The sequence below is a fragment of the Lissotriton vulgaris genome, chromosome 2_1, assembly GCF_964263255.1.
Source record: "Lissotriton vulgaris chromosome 2_1, aLisVul1.2, whole genome shotgun sequence".
Taxonomy (NCBI): domain Eukaryota; kingdom Metazoa; phylum Chordata; class Amphibia; order Caudata; family Salamandridae; genus Lissotriton; species Lissotriton vulgaris.
The window spans coordinates 1289299861-1289322324 of NC_141687.1; positions in this window are offsets into that span (position 1 = coordinate 1289299861).

Here is a 22464-nt window from a genome sequence, read left to right on the forward strand (position 1 = left end):
AAAGAACAGGCCTCACAAATATTTAGGCCCAGATTTACTAAGCTTTCATGCACCACAACTTGGCAAGGGAACACGTTGTGCTGTGTTGCATCAAAGGCAGAGAGCAGAAATGTGCCATATTTACAAAAATATGACACATTTCTGCTGTCTCCCTCAACTGGTGCTGCATAGTGCCAATGCAGACATCATGGTGCAACCGTGCCTGCGTTATGAGCAAGAATCTTTCAGTGAAGGAAGGGATACCTGAATGCAGCTCACATGGAAAAAGGAAGCAACAAGGATAAATAAAGATAATTCTCCTCGTAACGCCTGGGCCTGGGAGGCGCACCATTTGGAAGCATTCCCAGGTGTACTGGCCGAAGTAACTGTGGGATTGTGTCAAAATCCATAGACAGATGTGTGGGAATGCCCTAGCTCCACCCATGGAACAACTTCCCAACGCAAGGTAACTCAAGGCAGCTCAATGCTCTGCCTCTCATTACTCTGGAGTTACTAAACCACGCAAAACCACAAAAAGTGGCCTTAGTGTAAATTAAGTAAATCCCAATTAAGTGGGTAAAATTATGGCAGCGTAAAAGGAAATCAGAATGGATGGATACAAGGGTGAAAGTATAGTAAATCTAAATGTGAGAGGATAGATGCGTTGGTGAAGGGATGGTAGAGTAAATAGATATCTGAGATGATGGCTAAAAGGATCGGTGTAAGGTTGGCAGAGTAAATTGAAATCAGAAAGTATGGATGGTTGGATTGATGGATGAAAGGATAGCAGATAGGATAACACACACCTACCCGATGTACCAGCAGGTTACAGAGTTCATTGAAAAGTGTGTTTACCAAATGTGGATATTATGCCCTCATAATTGCGATATTAGGGAGTGGAGCACATCAGCAAGCAACGTAAATACCCTCTAAATAGCTCAATACCACAATATGATTGCATGTATCAAGTCGGGACAGAGGCTCACAAATGGAGCCCTTAATTGCCTGAGCTCTGCGCTCTCATGTAAAAGTCCAGCCCTAGTAACGTTTGAGTAACCAAGATGGTGTTGTCAAATACCCCGCCTGCTTGACATGCATTTTTGATACACTGCATTACCTGCAGGAAAATCTCACATTCGAAGAGCCAATCAACATACTTTGGACGTGCTTAAAAAAAGTGTGTGTATTGGGCCTCATCAATAATCTGAAACTTATTGAAACAGAAGAGCACCTGCTAGCGGAAACTTCTTGACACCCGAAATTAAAGTTACTGAGAGGTGTCTGCATCTATTAAGGGCTGAAAAATTCATCACAAACTGGGAAAGCAATTTGAGTCTATAATCGTGCAACTATTATTTTTAGAAAGGTATTCCGGAACTAAATTTAATTTTAGATTATTACGTAATGTGCAGGTCTGTAGTACTAGATAAGAAGTTACCAGACTATGACATGTATTAGTTCTGCTAACTCTTGCGGATCCATAAGATCAGATTGAACCATCTACTGCTTCCCCCATCATAGGCTGGAGCCAGGATCCAGAACACAAGAAATAAACCACTAGCATAATAAAGGGACCTGCAGAGCTAATGAGAGCTGCCAGCATAAAATATATTATAGAAATGGTTTCCTATCTTGCACACTTCCTCATCAATCACACGACTAAGCACGGAGTCCCATAGCTCAATAACTGCACCTTGGTATTCATCATGAACTGCATGGAGATGCTTTTCACAGAGGCTTAAGTAAAGACAACACTCTTCCAACCACACACCCACTAGGTGTAACCTGCTACATGCATGGATAAGTTCTTCAGCATCGCACAAATGTATGACAGTACAACACATGCCATCACAATGCATGTCTTTGCAACGCGGTTGTAACGACTCAACAACTCAAGGGCTGTTACAACACAATACCATTACAATGCAAACTCTTCCCACGCATATGCCTTTACAACAAAAGCATATGCGTGGTAAAAGTTTTGTTTTAAAATCTAACTATTTTACAGGTTAGTATAAAGGCTACATATATATGTTTATAGGTTTATATATCCCTGTAAATGGCTTATTTTTTTTAGTAAAGTATATGTATATAAATACATATATATATATATATATACACACACACACACACACACAAAATTCCTTAAAACCCTACAACCCTTCAACTCATACCAACCCTAAGATTGCCCCCCTGGCACCCCAAAGCCCATACCTACCCTGAACCCTAAAATTACCCCTGGCACCCCAAAACCCATACCCACCCTGAACCCTAAAATTACCCCTGGCACCCCAAAACCCATACCCACAGTGAGCCCTAAAATTACACCCTTGCCTCCAAAACCCATACTCACCCTGAATCTTAAAATTACCCCTGGCACACCAAAACACATACCCACGCTGAACCCTAAAATGGCCCCCTGGCACCCCAAAACCCATACCCACGCTGAACCCTAAAATTGCCCCATGGAACCCCAAAACCCATACCCGCTCAGAACCCTAAAATTACCCCCTGGCACCCCAATCCGTAACCCACCCTGAACCATAAAATTACTTACTGGCACCCTAAAACCCACACCCACCCTGAACTCTAAAGTTACCCACTAGCACCCCAAAAAATAACACTACAAACTTACACTACATTTGCATATTTGGAGGGAACTGTCCTCTTTGACGTTTCTATGTATGTAAGTCAAGAACAACATTCACAGTAACCTTGATATGCACGCAGTAGGTAATGCTGTGCTGAAAAATGCATTAAAGTTACCGGAACTTACATTAAAAAAACTGCTGCCTGCTCCTCTGATACTATACTGTGGAGTCTGGCTGATCAGCAGCACTGTGTCCTGGCATCCAGCCCCTCGAAGGTCTCAGAGTAGATAGGTGGGGGTCAAATGGCTCCTGGATTCTCCTTGCCTGGGCCTCCTCTGCTTCTTCGCTGGTGCCCTTGGATACGAAAATAGAGAGATCCATGGCCCTGTTCACCATTTATCTGGCGAGCAGCGCCGTGGATGTGAATTCCATCCAAGTGCACAGACAGCAGGGTGAAAGGGATGGCCAGTGCAGGTGATGCTTTTCCTTTGTAAATTAATTTCTGCTGGCGTCATAGCCGATGGGTTTGCTGTCTGTGCACTTGTATGGAATACATTTCTATACAAGTGCACAGACAGCACACCCTGGGCTATGATGCCAGCAGAAATTCCTTTACAAAGGTAAAGCATCACCTTAACTGGCCAGCCCTTTCCCCCTGCTGTGCACTTCACACCCCATGTTCACAACCCATCAAGTGCTTAGGTGAAATCCCTGCCTTCAGGCAAGAATTTCACCTCTGCGGCGCCACTGGAAAGGAAAACAAGAGGTGGGGGCATGGGCGTTCACTTCCTGAAACTGTTCAGAGGCTGGCTGTCTGGCTCGGGCTGCTGGGCCTCTCAGAAAGCATAATAAAAATCACATTCTCGGATCGGATGCGCAGCCTTCTTGCACCATTTCAGTGCGTGTCATCTTAGCCCCGGCAGAGGAGGCGACGGGAGGGGGGGGGGTAAGGGGGGGGGCTGAAGCCCGGTGAGCCCAATGGGTGTTGCACGCCTGTCCGTTGCTGTGAATTCCTCGCGTTGCTGCTACTCATCACTCAAGACCCAAAATTCCCAGTGGTGACATTTATTTAGTTCTCAGGTTATTTATTTTGTTTTACAGTTTGGGGATTAATTTTATTTGTCGTTGTCATTTCTTAATTTTACCTTACTTACCTACCACCCGTTTCTTCAGTCTTTCTGCCTTCTATAGTACTATCATTTTATGGCAAGATGTCTTCATCTTCTAATTATGTTATGCAACCACCTCCTTTTTTGCAAAATCCTGGTAAACCTCTCACTCGTTGGCACAAGTGGTATAGAATCTTCGATAATTATATGGAGGCCATTAATGCTACCAAATATTCTTCTTCTAGGAAAAGAGCGCTTTTGTTCAATCATTTAGGTAGTGCAGGTCAAGATGTATTTGACAATTTGCCTGTTGGTTAAGCCCCATCTAGTGACGAAACCTGGAATGTATTTTCAGAAGCGTTGGCACGATTGGGCAAACATTATGTCGATGAACCATCTGTAATGGTTGAACAACATATGTTCTTTAGACGCAAACAGACACAAGATGAATCTATTGAGGATTGTTTAGCAGTCTAATGTGTTTTGGCTTCTAAATGTCAATTTGGTACTAATTTTGATGTTTCTTTGCGTGACCAACTAGTTTTTAATTGCTTTAATAAAAAGATCTGTATTTTTTTTTTGGTTTAAAGTATTTTATTAAAGTACAAAAAGAGCATGGGGAAGGGAATAGGAGGTCAAGCGAATACACAGTACAAGAAGCGGAACGTTGCAGCGATTCAGAAGAGAAGGAGGGAGGTAGGAAGCCCCAGAGGGTAACAAGGCAGAAGTCATAAAGCAATAAAGTATTGTGAGTGACCCCCCAGGAGACCCCCACTCCCTAAGCAAGACAGAGCTGGAATAACGTCCCGCATTACAATAAAAAGAAAGCACACCATCCCTCCAACCCCCCGTCCCCAGAAAAGGAGAAAAAAGAGAAGCAAAGGAGGAAAAAGAAGAAAACAATACCCCAACATCCCCGTCCGAAAATCAGCATTAAAAGCATATGACCCCGCGCCCCACCCCCAACCCCAGACCCCCGAGCCCGCACATTCACTCCGCTGTAGCTGCCGGCGGTGTCAGCCTAAGGAGTCGCAGGTACCGTGGACACGTGAGTTCGCGAAACTCCGTGGATAGCAGTGCCAGAAAGGGGTGCAAAAGATCTGTATTTTAACCTGTAGGAATCCTTCCCTTGAGGGACTGATGGATATTGCATTCAGCATTAAACGTTCTATGGTACCTTCAAACTTTTTAACTCAAGATACTGCTTGTAAATTTCCTAAGAGTTCCAAGGTTATGCATATCACTTGTTTACGATGTTGATTTAAATTTAAACCTAAAGCACACATGAGTGTTGAAAGAAAGGGTTCTTGTTACAGATGTGGATCCAAGTATCACAGGGACAACAATGTGAATTGTCCTGCAAAAGGTAAGAGATTTAACACTTGTTAAAAAAATCGGAAATGTTTATATGGTGTGTAGATCAGCTAAACAAAAGGACAAGGTTAATTTTCTTAGTGTTGAAGGAGATGCTCTTTGTGAGGCTACGAGTAATCCGTTGTCCACTATTGAAATTAATAATTTACGTAATGATACCAAAAGGTGTAAAGGGCCCATGTGTAATGCTTGGACTCTACAACCCGCCCCTGCAATGAAGTCTCGGCGTTCTGGAGCCACGGTGGTGTAAGCACAGAGGTCTGACCCTGCGGCCTCTGCGAAAAAGCACGGAAAGTCTGGAGCCTATGTTGGCAGCCCCCTGCGGTTGAAACGCAGCACTTAGGATTTTGCTGCAATATAATTTTTGCTTTCCTTCCCGAACTGGCAGTCGGGCGGCAAGAGATGCTGCTGACGGAAAGTTAATGGTGGAGAGGCTGCAAGCTGTAGCTGTAGACAGCAGGCTGAAAAGGCTGTAGAGGTGCAGGGTGCAGGCTGCAGGTGGAAGAGGGTGAAGAACGCAGCGTCTGAATTTCGCCACAGCTGTCAGCTTCTTTCCCCGGACCAGCATCGTAGCAACAGCAGATGCAGGTGGCAGGCGGCTGAAGCGTGAATGGTGTGGAGAGGCAAGTAACAGGGGAAACGCCTGGGAAAACGCCTGGAGCTTTCACGGAAGCAGGCTGCAGGCCAAGGAGATCGGAGAGGTGAAAGGTAAAGAAGGTGCAGAGCCCGAAGCTAGAGCCAGAGGTAGGAGGAGCAGGGCTAAGTTGTGTAATGTATCATTGGGATCAATCCATATCAATGTTATGGCTGACTCTGGCTCTCCGATCACTATACTAGATGAAAAGACCTTTAAAAAATGTTGGTCAAAAGTACTGCTCAAACCTACGGATGTTAATCCCAAAGCGTTTGGGGAATATTATCATGTCTGGTTATTTTTCTGATTCCATCAAATTTAAAGGTAGACAGATTTATACCATAATTTATGTAGCTGTTAATGGTCGTGATATTCTGGGGTGGCAAGACCAGGTGAACTTAGGCATCATTTTGAGACCTGGTCATCTTGAGCCTGTTGGCAGATCTACCCATTCTATCTGTTGAACAAGAACCTGCGAGTATTCTCCAACCCTTTACTGATTCTACTTTGGGTAATTTATTCTCCAAATATTCTGGTGTATTCAGCAACAAGGTAGGCTTGGTTAAAGGCTTCCAACACACCATTAGACTAAAAAAGAATGCCATTCCAGTGATTCTGAAATGCATACCTGTTCCTTTGTCTGCCATGAATCGTATGTGCTTACAAGACATTATTACACCTGTAGAATCTTCTGAATGGGTTTTTGCTGCTGTTGTCGAACGTTAGAGTTCAGGTGATATTCGTCCGTGTGCAGATTTGGGAATGTTTAATAGTAATATAGTGGTAGACTGCCATCCCCTACCCAGAATTCAAGAAATATTTTACCACTATTGATCTACGATCAGCATATCATCAAATTCCCCTTTGCAAAGGATATCAGTCTCTGACCACATTTGTTACTCCCTTTGGAGACTACGTGTATAAGCGGATGCCTTTCGGTTTAGCATCCGCTGCAAGTGTTTTCCAAAGATTAATGGACCAACTGTTTACACATGTCAAAGGGATCCAAGCATTCCAGGACCACATTTTAATCCACACGGATACACTAGAGTCACATTGTATACGCCTTGAAAAAGTTTTACAGGAACCGGAAGCTGTTGGCATGACTGTGAATAAGAATAAGTGCTAGTTCATTACTCAAGATGTTGACTATATAGGCCACAACATTTCTGTCAAAGGTATAAAACCTAAGTTGTCGTTACTAAATGCTATTAAGGATGCAACCAAACCGTTAGACAAAGATTTGTTGAGGGCATTCTTAGGTCTTAGTGAATAATATGCTCGCTTTGTACAGAGTTATACCATTATAGTGCAACCACTCAGAGATTTATGTAAAAAAAAAATGCAAAGTGCAGTTGGACTGAAGAAACACAACAGTCATTTGATTCTCTAAAAAAATTAATTCTGGAGGCACCAGCTATCAGAGCTTTTACGCATGGTCAGATGAGCTTTGTAACGGTGGACGCAAATTCCAAGGGCTTAGGTGCTGTTTTGAGTCAAATGATTGACGATCAGGAGTATACCACAGCTTTAACCTCCAGGACCCTGAGTGGCGCTGAAGTTAACTAAAGCACTATCGAGAGGGAGGCTTTAGCGTGTTTATGGGCGGCTGAGAAATGTAAGATGTATATTTGGGGCTATAGGTTCCAACTATTTAACGACCATAAACCGCTAATGTACATGCTTGGTGACAGTTGTTCGAACAAAGCTTCATCCAGACTTATCAGACTGCTGGCGGGGTTACATGAATTTAACTTTGATATCAAATATGTCCCTGGGGGTAAGAACGTCAGGGCAGACTGTCACATATGCCGCTGGACTGTAGTGACGGGGATGATCCTATTAAGGATTATGACTGTAATGTTGTCTTCACTGTGAGTGACTTAATGCAAGATGTCAAACTGCCTGAAAATAAATGGATTGAAAGCTGTGAAAAGGATCTTTGCCTTAAAAGACTGAGGAGATTTTTAGTCAATGGCTGGCCATGTGACAGAAGTATGTCTATTCAAGATAGTTATTTTTCGCAAGTCGCTTCAGAATTATCCATTGTCAATAATATTTTGGTTAGAGAAGATACATTTGTTCCACCTGAGGGTTTGAGAAGCAAAATTATATCCCTTGCTCATGAAGGACATTTAGGAATCTCAAGCACTGTTCGCAAGATTAAAGAAACTTACTGCTGGCCCGGTATCGATGGTCAAGTCAAATCATTTGTGGAGAAATGTCCTGAATGTTTATGTTCGGATAAACATTGGTGCACATCCACTACTCCATTATGCCCAATTGAATGGCCTAAAGGTTCCTGGCAGAAGTTAGGATTGGACTTTTCAGGTCTGTTTAACCTGCTAGGCAGTGATTGTAGGTTTCTTATTGTAATCATCGATTACTTTTCTAAGTGGCTGTACTTTTCTTTTGTGAGAAGTTCAGATTCAACTTCAGTCATTTCTTTATTACAATGTGTATTTTTAATTGACGGTCTGCGTAAAGAGTTTGTAACTGACAACGGCACTCATTTTGTTTCAAATGAATTGGAACATTTTCTGGGAGAGGTCTCTGTTAGACATATATTGGTACCTTTATATAGTCCGGCCTCTAATGGTCTTGTTGAGAGAGCAAACAAGTTGTTGAAAGAAGGTGTACAAACAGCTATGGCTAATACGTTCGATGTGTTCAAGTATGTGAAACAAAATGTCTGGAGTTACAATACGACACCTCATTCTACCACTGACGTTTCTTTGTATGTATTGTTGAGAGGTAGGAAATTCATTTCTCTTCTCAATCCCTCTTGGTTGACGGATAAAGTTGATCATGCACATACGTTAGATTTGCGCAAAGTAATGGAACATTTGAAACAAAAACAAGCATTGTACAAGGAGAACTATGACAAAAGAAAACATGTTAAAGTAACCTCTTTTTCTCAAGGTGACTGGGTTCTTATGAAAAAAGCAATTAAGGTTGGTAAGGGACAATCTAAGTTTACTGAACCAGTCAAAATTCTTAAAGTTTCAATAATGGCTGTTTTATTACAAGATCGTGGATGGTGGAACCGTAATGCTTTAATAAAACTAAGTGATGAACAAGCCAAGATAATCTATAACAAAGTTAAATACTCAATCCGATACCAATTGGTTTGATCTGGGTGATCATTCTCATTAATTTTTTGAGACACACTGCCCCACCATCCCTGTCGGGTAGCCTCTACTGCCTTTCGCACTACTGCATTTGTATGTTATACTGGAACTAATGAGGCAACGTTTTTGCACAGACTGTTAGTTTGTTTAAAACTGTCAAAAATAATAAAGTATCAGAAAATATATTGCGTTATGCTGCATCCTTTTTTTTTTTTGCTTCATAATTGGGTTAACACTGCGGCATAATTTTGTTCTCCATTGCTGCATAATTCCAGTGGCCTCAAAACAGGCAGCATATTTTAAAAGTGCTTGTGCATGAAGCAGAGAGAATGTGAAGTTTGCGAACTTAGGTTGGTGTGCGCGCATATCCGACATTGCGGATCCCTGGTAAATTGCAACTACTACTGCTGTAACAAGGCCAGTGGAACTACCAAAGGGAGAGGCGGACTGCCCTCAAGGGTCCTGTGACCTCCGTGACAGTCTATGTTGCTCTAGGGTGTGCTGGTTGATAGGCCTGCCGGCACGACTGGAGGTAAACTTCAGTATGGATTGTGGTGGACAGGCCTTTACTATTTATTCACACTTTCCACCACTAGTTTCCACCTACTGGTGCTGTGACACCAGGGCTTCTAAGGTCTTTTTTTTTTGTAAAAGTAGGTTTTATTGTATTTGCAACAAAAAGGAACAAAAGTAAGACATACAGAAAGAAAATGCAGGCAGCAGCACATAGCTATACAACACGGGCCCCACAAGAGCATCAAAGATAACCCTCAGGTGCTACATGATTGGCAAGGCACAAATAACAAGGCCCGTGGGAACGGGCGGACAGAGCCGCACTCGGTGGTTGCCATACCCCAGCTCTGCCGAGAGCACCCTAAGGGGGAAGAACGTTGGCAGGTGAAATGTCACAGAAGAGTCCAAGCGGGTAAAGTCCTTCCTCAGTGCCATAAAGCCGCAACATAGAAATCAACAATCCCTCAACCTTAACTCCCCCCCCCCCCCCAAGTCTCCCCCCCCCCCCCAGGTGGTGGTGCCAACATACATTCAGAGTCCTCACTACTCCTTCAGCAGTTATTCAATTAGATTTGGAAGAGGTGTAGCGCTCTCAGTGCCGAAGGACGGACGGCAGACGGCAGACCGTTCGACAGAAACCGCACTAGGGGTCCCCAACGGAACATAAAGTTCTTAAAGTTGCCCAGAAAGACATCCGCCATTCTCTCCATGCTCAGCAGGTTCCACAACTTTGCATGCCATAATGATATTGCAGGAGCCGTCTGTTTCTTCCAGGCCGCAGCGAGCGTCAATTTGGCTGCCCCCAGGCATAGCCACATAATGTGTTTATCTGCTTTCGTCTGGTGTTCCAGAAGCGGGTCTCGAAGACCCAAGATCACAAAGGCCAATGAGTCAGGAATTGGGTAACCCAGCACATCCTTGATGTGGGATAGGATTTCCGACCAAAAAGGTCTAATGACGGGGCAGTCCCACCAGATGTGGCGAAAGTCGCCCAGTAGGCCACAGCCCCTCCAGCAGCGATCCGAAGTCGCCGGGAATATGCGGTGAAGTTTCGAAGGGTAGAGGTACCAATCAAACATGGTTTTGTAGTGAGCGTCCCTCAAGCCCGCCGAGTGGTTGTGACTCTTAATGTCTCGCCAGAGACCCCTCCATTCAGCCTCCGGTATATCCCTACCCAGCTGGCCCTCCCAATGGTCCATGTAGCGGGGGCGGGGAGAGATCGCAGTGTCAAGCAAAAGTTTATATAAAAAAGAGATCGTACCCTTCATCGTGGCAGTGCTTAGCAAAAAAGCTTCGAGCCGTGTGGGCGGTCTCGTGGCAGCGTCTCTGAGCCCAGGCGAGGTTGCCCAGTGCATCAGCTGGACGTACCGGAAGCGCTCCGTAGGAGGCAAGCCGTAATTACGCATGCAGTTAGCGACGGTGAGGGGCTCCGTGCCATGGAAGAGATGCGTAAGGGCCCTACAGCCGCCTTCTCTCCATGGTCTAAACGGTCCATCCCGCTGAGCCGGTGGGAAGGCAGGGTTAAAATGTAAAGGGGTGAAGGGGGAGGGGAACGACGTCCAGCGTTCGTCACCTGATACCGTGTCCCAAACCTTAAGGACCGTGCTGGTGGGAGTGCTGATGTACGCATTTTTAGGTCTATCGGGCTTGGGTTTCCATGCCAGATCCCAGACCGACCGTCCCGCCACACTCCTGTCCATGTGCAGCCAGTGCTTTTCAGACTCTTGCTGCGACCACTCCACCTAGACCCTCAGCTGTGCGGCCTTATAGTACAGGTGCAGGTCCGGGAGGCCCACCCCTCCCTCCTCCCTGGGGCGCCTAAGAGTTGCAAAGGAAATGCGCGCCCGACCCCCTTGCCAGACGAATTTCAAGAGGAGGGTCTTCACACGCCGGAAGAAGTCCACTTCCATTGGTATGGGGAGGGCCTGGAAAAGGTACAAAAATTTCGGAAGGAGGACCATTTTGATGGCGTGGATCCGGCCCAGCCAGGTTATATATTTCGGCTTCCATTTATCCAATTCCCCTCCCACAGCCCGCAACATAGGTGGGAAATTCGCTGCGAAGAGGGAGCCTACAGAGGAGGTGAGGTGGACCCCCAAGTAGAGCAGAGAGGACGACGCCCATGCCAGCGGTGTAAGCGACCGTAGGCGCTCAGCCTCGGCCGGCGGGAGCGTCAGGTTCAGGATGTAAGATATATCAAAATTGACCTTGAAGCCGGCCACTGCTTCATAAGCAGACAATAACGATTGTATGTGCGGCAACGAATGGGCCGGGTCCCCTACGGAGAGGAGCACATCGTCCGCAAAAAGAGATATCTTGTGTTGTTCTCCCGAAAAGGGGAGTCCCTTAATCTGCTCTTGGTTCCTCAGCGCAATGGCTAGGGGCTCAATGCTTAAAGCAAAGAGCAGGGGTGAAAGAGGGCAGCCCTGTCTCGCACCCCTGGTGTGGCCAAACCCAGCGGAACGGTGTCCATTCACCATCACCCTGGAGCAGGGATTGCTATAGTTCGCGCGGACCATGGTAATGAAGCGGTGCGAGAAACCAAAGGCCTCCAAGGTGCGGAACATAAAGGTCCAGTCCACCCGATCGAAGGCCTTCTCTGCATCCAATCCCACCAACACCGCCAGGAGGCGAAATCTCGTAGCCTTCTCGATGAGGTGAATCACCCTCCTCAGGTTATCATGCGTCTGGCGCCCCTTGATAAACCCCGACTGATCCGGGTGGATGATGACCGGCATCAAATCCCGAAGTCTACGGGCAAGGATGGCGGAGTACAACTTGGCATCTATGTTTAGGAGCACTATCGGGCGGTAGGATGCACACCGAGACGGGTCCTTCCCTGGCTTAGGGATCACCGAGATTCTAGCCTCTGCCATGGAGCTCGTGGTACTCCCCTTGTCGCCATCTCGTTAAAGAGAGGCACTAGGAACTCGCAGAGCTCCGTAGCAAAAGATTTATAGAATAGCGCCATGTAACCGTCCGGCCCCGGGGCTTTGTGCAGCTTAAGGTCTCGAATCGCCTCCAGCACGTCGTCTCTAGAAATAGGAGCCGACAGAAGCTCGTTCCACTCATTCGACACCCTCGGGATGGAGAGGTCAGCCAAAAAGCGGTCCTGGGCCTCGCGGTCAAGAGAGTCGCCCCTATAAAGCGCCTCATAGAACTGGCCAAAGAGGCGCGCCTTGTCAGCATCATTGTGGTGCAGCGTTCCGGAGGGGTCCAGGATGCCACCCACATATTCCCTTTCTCGCTTGTCACGTAGTTGGCGTGCCAGATGTCTACCAATCTTATTTCCCTGAGAGTAAGAGGTGCGGCGAAGCCGAAGCAGAGTAAGCTCCGCGCGATTAGCGTAGTGTTCCTTCAACTTACCCCTCACTGCGGTCAACGGTCTCAGAGTAAGCCTAGACGGGTTGGCTTTGTGGGCCTGCTCTAACGTGGCCAGCTCCGTTTCCAGGCCCTCCCGTTCCTTCCTACGTAGCCGATTAAGGTTGGCATTTAGCTGAAGGCACGTGCCCCTAATGGATGCCTTACACGCATCCCAGGTATTAAAGAGGGAAGTATCCGAGGGCAGATTGAGAGACCCAAACTCCCCAATGGCCTTGCGTAGAGCCTTACAGGAGGTGTCGTCCCTGACAAGTGCTGGCGGAAAATACCAGGTTTTCACGCCGTCCCCCCCGGAAGGCCAGTGCAGCCCAAGTACCAGTAAGCTATGATCCGAGATGGATAGGGGAAAAACACTAGCCGTTCGGGCATCACCTCGGAGTGCCTGGCTCGCAAAGATATGGTCAAGCCTAGAGTAGGTGTGGTGAACATGGGAGAAGAACGTGTAGTCGCGTGAATGGGGATGCAAGAACCTCCAGCAATCAACCAATCCAAGGTCACCAATCAGTCCCTGCGTCTCCTTTGAAAACACCCCAGCTCCCGCCCTTTGCGACCTAGAACTGTCCATGTCACCATCCCAGACCATATTAAAATCACCCATCAGCACCACAAGACCCTCGGCAAAGTCCCCCGCACTGTCCAGCAGATCCCGGAGAAAAGCATTCTGGCCCGAGTTAGGAACATACACCACCACAAACTTACAGGACACTCCGCCAAGCACTCCTTTGACCATAAGCCACCTCCCTTCCTTGTCACAGTTAATCCCCAGGGGCTGAAAGTGCAGAGATGCTCGGAAGAGAAGCGCCACCCCTCTATGTTTGGTGGAGGCAGAAGCCCTATAGATCAGGGGGAATTGCCTATGGCGCAACCGAAGCTCGTCCTTACGCGCCAGGTGGGTCTCCTGGAGCCCCACAATATCCAGGTGATGGTCAGTGATATACTTCCAGAGTTTTTGGCGCTTCTGAGGGGAATTAAGACCCTTGACGTTCCACGTCCCAATACTAAGCGGCATTAGAGGATCCCAACACCCCCCCCAGCCCCATATCGCCATGACCATCACGCCCCAGCGACCTTCAGATATCACCAGGAATCCAAATGCTACAAGAGACCAACACATCATACAATCGCACCAGGCACCACCACCCCCCGTCCCACCCCATCCCCTCCCAAGAAGGCCTCCCCAGCAGTCCCCGGAACCCACCCCCCAAACAAACCCCCAGATCAAAAACAAGCAGAGATACTTAACAGTCTCAGCGAAGAGTCCCAGAACAGTGCAGCGCACCGTAAAGTCACTGGGAAGGGGGTGGAAGACCTCAGGCGGGTCTCCCAGGGCCTCCGCCTGGGGTGTCTTCTCACAAAGTTTTGGCATACCCACAGGCCCAAGAACGCGTGCCCCTCCGGCACCCTCCGGCCCGCAGCCTTCCATTTAGGCCGCCCCGGAGCTCTGCTGCGAAGTCGTCAACGCTGCCGAGGCAACGGAGGCCACAGCTTCTCCCATCTCCAGTAAGCTGGTCGCTCGATCGGGCCGCCTCCGACCCGTTTCTGATCCCACTCTGTGCCATCAGAATGTCGCCGTCGCGGTGAAGGGCTGCCAGTCCTCGGTGTCGGCGAGTCATCCACGATGCCCAGCAAGTCTTTAGCCACTTGCAGCGAACAAATCTGCTCCAGTTTGTTCTGCCAACGGAAAACTATGCGGAAGGGTTGGCCCCACGAGTAGGGAATGCTATGGAGTCTCAAGAACGCCGTCACTGGTCGAAACTCCCGCCGCTTCCGAAGAGTCGTAGCTGCCAAGTCCTGGTAGAGCTGCGGACGGTGCTCACGAAACTGCACAGCAGGAGAGTCTCGAGCCTTCCGGAGGATCCTCTCTTTGAGTTGAAAATCGTGGACGCACACTAGGATGTCCGGGGCGGTCCTCCCCTCCTAGGAAGGCCTACTCGGTGAACCCGGTCCATGCGGATCTCGCTGACATCTTCATCGCCCAGAATCTGAAGGAAGAGGTCTCGCACGTAGCCACGGAGGTCACCCGCTTCGCCGTCCCATGGCACCGCTCGTATGCGAAAGTTGTTCCTCCGCGAGCGGTTCTCCAAGTCCTCCGCATGGGCCTGCAAGTCTAAGTTCTGTTCAGTGAGCCTCAGAACATCCTGCTGCAGCTGGTGAACGTCGTTCGCCATGCTTAGATCGTGGTCCTCCAACGTGGCTACTCTCTCCACCACCGCATCCACATCCCTGCGCACCTCCCGTAGATCAGACGTTAGCTGCGCACGCTGTTCCGAGATATCCTCCTTGATAGATTTGAAAAGGTCGGTCATGAAGGCTTTAGTGGCCGGCGCGTCGTCATCGGAGGTCTTAGGAGAAGAGCTCGGGCCAGGGGACGCCGGCTGCTGGGAACTCTTCGGTTGGCCATCCTTCAAGGTCTTCCCCTTGCGTGCACCGCCAGACATCGCGGGCCCTTCGCTTCTTCGTGGGAGGCACCACGATCGTAGCCCACCAAGCAGAGTCGTCACAGGGACTCAGCCGGGCACCCCCCACTCCGGGTCCAAATCGCCAATTACAGCCCGCTGGCGGAGGCAGCCAAGTCCTTCAGGTGCTCCAGGCCGAAACCAACCGCCAGGGTGTGGCCACAGGTCAGCCTCCACACAGTTAAGAAACGGGGGGGCCAGGAAGAGTGCAGTCCGACCCTGCCCGCTCCTCCGGTAAGCGTCCCAGTGCTCGCCCCGAGGTAAGGGGGGGGAGCGGAGCCCAGCTAAAATGGAAGGCGGCCAAGCAGTGCTGGAGAGCGCCCCAGCACGTTACCCCTCACGCAGGAGCTCCAGGCCTCACAAGCAGCCTCTGCCACAGCCCGCCTCAAAGCACCCCCGCAGCTCCGCTCATCCCTGGGGTCTAGTCCCTCGAGCCGCCTCCAGCCCCAGCTGCCGGTCCCAGAGGAGGTCCCGGCCGGTCACGTGCTCGGGGCCCGGCCGTCAGCCTCTGCACTCACCGCCACAGTCCGGGCAGAAGCAGTCCACTGGGGGCCGGTCCGCTCCTCCTCGGAGCCCGCGCCTTAGTAGTGTGCTGATCCAGGGCCCCTCGCCAGCACAGAAGCCCAGGGGGTCGCGTCGGGAGCACCCCGACCAGGCCCCAGACCACGGCCTCGATTAGGGAGCGAGCCGCCTCCGGCACCGGGCGCTCCCCGCCGTGAGGCTCCGCCCCCCTCCGGGGGTCCGGGAAGACGGTGCTCGTCCGGCTCTCTTCTTCCACTGCACGGCCCGCGGCACCACACAGCACTGCCAGGGGGATACGCGGGGTCCCGCTCCTCACAGCAAGGATCCCCCGAGCTGCCACTACACTGCGCCACGCTCCTCGCCGCTCCGGACCTCGGCACTGCTCCCGATGCGGGAGCCGCGAGAGCAAGCTTCTGTCTCACCGGGCGCACATCACAGCTGACCACTGCTTCGCTGCGATGTCCGGTCAACAAACTGCCCGCAAAGAAGCTCCGGGGACCGTGCTGCACAATGCAATTCAGGGCCTGGGGCCGGAGGGGACACGAAACACGTCCTACTCCGCCACCATCTTGGCCACGCCCCCCGGCTTCTAAGGTCTTGTAAGGCCTTCTAAGTTCTAGCATAGGAATGTGATCTCTCAGGAGAGTGGTCTGGTGGACTGGTTAAGAAGGCTGAAACCAGTTCCCCCGTTCCGAATTCAGCAGCTCTGGCCATAGTATCACATCCTCTCCCCCATTGAACACCATACTGCCCCACTGAGAGAAACTCGCGCAGCCTTCAGCTACAACCAAATTGTGCCCTGCTATAGACACCTGGATGCAACTCTACTCAAATTATGCCCTAGACAAGAGTAATATTCTGGTTGGGGAAAAAAAGGAAAAACATCCTGGAAAAAGCAAACACTCATAGGGAATGCAAGATTAAGTAAAGCATGTGAAATGTAAACAGGAACAACTTGGTTACCTTAACACTTTTACACTCATTATTGAGAAAACAACAAGTGTTTTTGCCTAAAAAGTTAAGGGCATGACTATGGTCGAGGAAGGGATGCGTTTTAATGTCCATTGCTTATATCCTTCCAAATGTAAGCAGTATGGTTTAACGAGACCACATCGCTGAACACAGAGGCACAGTACACATTTATTAAAGTAAAATAAGGAAACAGCTGCTAAGGACCACGCATCAACCAGCTATTGCAGTACCTCCTGAAATGGTGCACTTCCCCACTGGAGAAAACAACACTGTTCAAAGAAAGACAAGAAAATAAAATTATTGCTTCACTGGCACACTCTGTAAAGTGGCGCTAATCTGTGCAGGTGTGGATAAAACCAATCTGGCCAATTTACAACCACTCTGTCTTGCTTTATTCCGTTTTTTAAAAAAAAATTGAACTTTTTTTTCCTTTCTGTCCCGAGGCTGCACTTTGGAATAGAAAAAAAGTCTGAAAAAGAGACATTTCCAGAAAAAGTGTTTTTCTGTTTTGGATCCATTTCACAGAGGAACAAATAAAGAAAGAAGGAAAGAAAGGGTAAGAACCGTTTCTTGAAGTCACGGTTTTCAGCAAGGGAGGAGGAGCTAGACCGAAAGAGAGGGGATAAGAAGAAGAAGAGGGGGCAGCTGACAGCGGCAGAACAGAAGTGCTGTCCTTGTCTTTGGGCAAGAAGGAAAAGACAGAGTCCTTTTCCTTCTCTGTCCGCCCGCCAGTCCCCAGGACGCATTTTTTAAATAAAAAGTAGGGAAACGGATTTCAATTAATTAAAGAAGTAGGGGCACGCCGTGCCCTGCCGATCCCTCCCACTTTGAACACTGAATAAACATCTTAAGTAATTTTTTCCGCTTAACTTTAGACAAAACAAGTCGAAAGCAGAGAGGAAATCTGCTTACTGTTTACTACTTGTACAGTCTGCATTTCATACATTAACTCAGAGAAATGATGCAATTTTACTGATGAAGAACTGAAAATAAACGTCCTGGAGTGTGCTGAAAGGGTGACGCATCAGTCAAGCAATCTTTGGAGTGTTTCTCATATTCCGTGTTAAACTGCCCACAGAAGCACTGAGGTCAGACTCTGGCATTGGTTTCCACAGTTATTCGTTTTCATTATAATTTTTAGTTGTCGGTCATGGCTTGTATGAACTTTAGACAGGGCACAAGTCCTAAAACAAGCAATTTCAATGCAATAGGTCTCGCATTTGCGAGCGTTTAAGCTATTGACATTGAAAATGACAATGCCTTTTATTTATGTGTTTTTAAAAGGAACACATAAAAGGCATTGTTGTTGGTAATGCCAAGAGCTCAAACTCTTGCAAATGCGAGACCACTATAATGGTGACCACAGGCTTTTTTTAGACGCTGCTCGCAAATGCAGGTTACAGTGAGCAGCGTCTAAACAAAGGGGCATGGCCACCACTATAGTGAAAGCGCGTATGGTGCTTTCACCCTAATTTAAAAGAAAAAGTCATTTCAAAAGCTTTGTAGCGCGGCCGCTAAAGTGAATGCGGACCGTTCCACATATTTATTTTTTCTTCTTTTTTTATCCTCATTCGCCACCAATCTCACTTCATTCTGCACCCAAGATGTCTATACCATGCTCAGCAAGCTGGAAGGTGGGCAATTAGAGTGAAAGCCCGCCCTCAGGTACCAGAGACCTACTTGGATGCTAATGAAGGACCAGCTGAGATAGCTCTTCTTTAAACATGTGAATGTCGGAAGCTGAGGCCAACCCACATTTCTTACAACAGACCGGAGAACCGTTGGAGATTTTGGAGAGCTTTAGTGGAGAGAAGTAGGCCCTATGAATAGTAAACAGGTGGTTTCTCTTCAACCATGCAGGCTTTACGAGCCGATATAAGATCTTACACAAACTCTGCCGAAGATGATCACAGTTTTGTGCAGTTAAGGAACCCCTCCCCCCCACACACACTGTTCCACAGCTAGCTTAAATTCGCCATCCACGGAGTCTGCAATGGCTTGATACCAAAATGAGACCTCCCTTCTCCCACGGGGCTTGGACACCAGCTGATGTTCTAAAAAAGTGCCTTTCCCTACAGGGTTCCTTTGATCTAGTTTTGATTGGACCCAGCTTTTTAGCTGGAAATGTTTGAACCTGGAGAGGTCTTCTCCAACTTTATCTTTAAGTTGATCCCATGAAATAAGAGTGCCGTTTTGGACCATATCCGCTCAAACCGCTAGACCAGCTTCTGTCAAAGGTATTGCCAACCTATCCCTTAAACACTCCGGGGTACCAGGGGAATCCCAGAGGGCAGACAAGCTGGAAAAATAACTAAGTATAGTTGCTCCCTAGGTTTTAGCATATCCTTGTAGGACCTTCAGCTTAATCTTTTTTTAAATTTCGTGTCCCCGAATTTAAACAAAAAGCCCTCCTCAGCTAGATTGACACCTCTATGCATAGCTAGAAACATAGCCCCTGCCCCGGCGTTAACCGGCATTTTCAACCGCATACGCAAATGGGTGAGTTGGAATGCCCAAACGTAATACTGGAAATCTGGCATGGCAAGGCCACCCTTCTCTCTCCTTGGCCTCAACTTTTTCCAAGCTATTCTTGGTGATTTGTGTGCCCAAACAAATGAATTTATATCTCGCTGTAGCATATCAATGGCAGATTTTTCAAAGTGTAAGGGGATACAGTTAAAAAGAAAGGTAACCTTCGGGAGTATTGGCATCTTAACTAGGTTCACCCTGCCTAAGATGGATAGTGAAAGCAGGGCCCAAGATTTCAGCAACCTCCGACACTCCTTGGCCACCACGGCTAAATTGGGCTCGGCAATCTTGGTGATGTCCTGAACCACATTAATCTACAGGTATCTCATTTTAGGGCTAATCGGATGCTGGTACTGTGTCCCTTCAAAATTCCACGCCATGATTTCTGTCTTTGCAGCATTGATCTCGTGTCCTGAGACCAGACCGAACTCCTGTGCCTGACTGATCACTGCAAGGAAAGCTGTTAACAAATTGACTGACATTATTAAAATATCGTCAGCATACAGGGCGACCTTCCTCTCCCACTCTCCAAATATAAATGGCTGAGTATTAGGGTTGTCCCTGAGCCGTTGAGCAAAAGGCTCAATATATCAGTTAAAACGGAGAGGGGAAAGTGGGCAACTCTGCCTTGTCCCCCTCAAAATTTTAAAGGGCACAGTGGTGTTCCCGTTCACAAAGAGACTGGCCGTTGGATTCTGGTTAATCAGCTGCACCGGTCGAATGAATTTTGGCCCTAAGTTGAATATGCCCAAGATTTCGGCCAGGTATATCCAATTTACCCTATCAAATGCTTTAGTAGCGTTGAGGGTCATTGCTGTTAAAGGAAGGGAGTACACGGATGCCACATCGATGGCTCCTATGAGATCGTAAGTAAGATCTGATAACTGCCGTCCCCTGACAAAGCCCTTCTGGTGAAGATGGAGAATATCAGCCGGCACACATCCCAACCTGGCAGCCAGAATAGAAGCGAAGATCTTATATTCCTTATTCAAAAGTGAAATTGGCCTATATGACCCACAACATGAAGGGACTTTCCCGGGTTTCAAGATCAGAATAATTGTAGCGTCAATCCACGAAGCAGGGAGCACTAACCCCTCTTGTAGAATCTGGTTGAAAAGCGTTGTCAGGGTGGGGACACTCTTATCACACACTGATCGATAAATCTCTGCTGGGAGCCCGTCGGGACCCGCAGCTTTCCGATTCTTACATGACAATATGGCTTCCCTGAACTCCGCTTGGGTGACTTCCCAGTCTAGCTGTTGCTGCTGTTCAGGGTTCAAGGAGGGAAGAGAGATATCCTCGAGCCAACTCTGGACACTAGAGTCCACCACCCTTTTGTCCTCACAATAGATGTTTTGAAAGAAGGCCTGAAAAGCATCGCAGATTTCCTCGTCCTAAGAAAGAATGGTATCTCCACTGATGATTTCTTTAATGTGGTTCCTTACCTGATCTGATTTGGATTTCCACGCGAGTAGTTTCCCTGCCCCTTCTCCATACTCGAAGTGGGCAATCTTACTAGCTTCCCATCTTCGAGTAAGCCTGGTATGTAGGACACTCTCCAACTGACCCTTCAAGTTGTCAAACTTGACCTGACGCTCCTGTTGGACGTCGGGGGCGACTTGTCCAATTAAATCGTCCCCCTCTGCCTTAAGCTGCCTTAAGCTTAGCTTCTAATGACGAGACCTCATCTTTATATTTTTTATTCCTGAAGCTTGACCTGCTTGAGATTTGACCCCGCAGGTAAGCTTTTAGAGAATCCCAGACTACTGCTATAGGAGCCGAATCCAAATTAACCCCTAAAAAAAATTCTATCTCCTGAGATAAGAAGGAAGTCTCCTCTTCCTCCAGTAAAAGGCTACGGTCAAAGGACCATGACCTGGAGAGGCTGAGTTTTGGAGACTGTAACTCTAGCAAAATACCAGAGTGATCCAAAAGATGTGAAGTCAGGTAAGAGATCTCCTTTACTCTTCCTCTTTACATTTGACTAACCAATACATAGTCTATTCTAGAAGTATTGAAAAACAAAACAGGTGTGTGGAGGGTCAAGGGGAATGTTTTATGACCTGTCTGCTCACTCCCCTACAATACGTTACAAAACACACAAAAGAGCAGACCAGGTCTAGGGGGGTGTGTACTAACAACGGTGACCGTGTGGCACTGTGGCGAATGCGTGAAAACATGCTGTTAGAGACAAAGAACTATTGTGACAGAAAGCTAAGACAATTCCCATCAGACCACCCATGTGGTGGAGTTTGCGTGATGTGGGGATTGCTAGTCTTGCCTTCCCAAGTCCGACCTTATAGTGCTGGTACGAATGGATATCAAGAGTATAGCCATGATGTGCATCCTAAAGTGATGTGAAAAAATGTGCAGTGCTCAAATAATAAACAAATGGATAAAATGAACTACTCTGACTTCAGAAAACATTTCATATAGAAGTCCGGGTGCCGAGATTAAAAACACGCCCAGTAGTAAGACTACCTTATGGCGCTGTACAGTATGGTCTGTAAAATGGTCGACATGTTTCAGCCTTATGGGCATATGACCCGGCTTTCTTCAGGACCTTGTTGATAGATATTAGCTACTGCAACTTTCTATTCAATGTTAATGTGAAGAAAATAACAGTCACAAGAATGTACTAGAAAAGTTACATTCATATCAGGAACTTAGATACTTAAGTGTCCACTGGAGGGAGAGAGTTCTATCTTCTTCCTATCAAGAAATAAGAAGCACAAAGGACACTGTGTCAAATAACAGACAAATTACATACACACACGCCGACGTACACACACAGAGACCGTGCTGCCACACTAGCAAGAATCAATTGTATTTTGCATAATAATAAACATACTAGCTTGATCACAAAGAGGCATTTCCTCACAGTGATACTCACCCAGCTTTGTGTGGGTGATGACCTCACCTCACCCGGCAACCGCTCGGGAGTATGAGGCCCCGCTCTGCAGTGTAGAAAAAAGGGGACAGTAAGCACAATACGGTAAAGTATTGTGCTTACTGTCCCCTTTTTTCTACATCACTTTAGGATGCACATCATGGCTATACTCTTGATATCCATGCCTCTTTGTGATCAAGCTAGTATGTTTATTATTATGCAAAATACAATTGATTCTTGCTAGTGTGGCAGCACGGTCTCTGTGTGTGTACGTCGGCGCGTGTGTGTGTAATTTGTCTGTTATTTGACACAGTGTCCTTTGTGCTTCTTATTTCTTGATAGGAAGAAGATAGAACTCTCTCCCTCCAGTGGACACTTAAGTA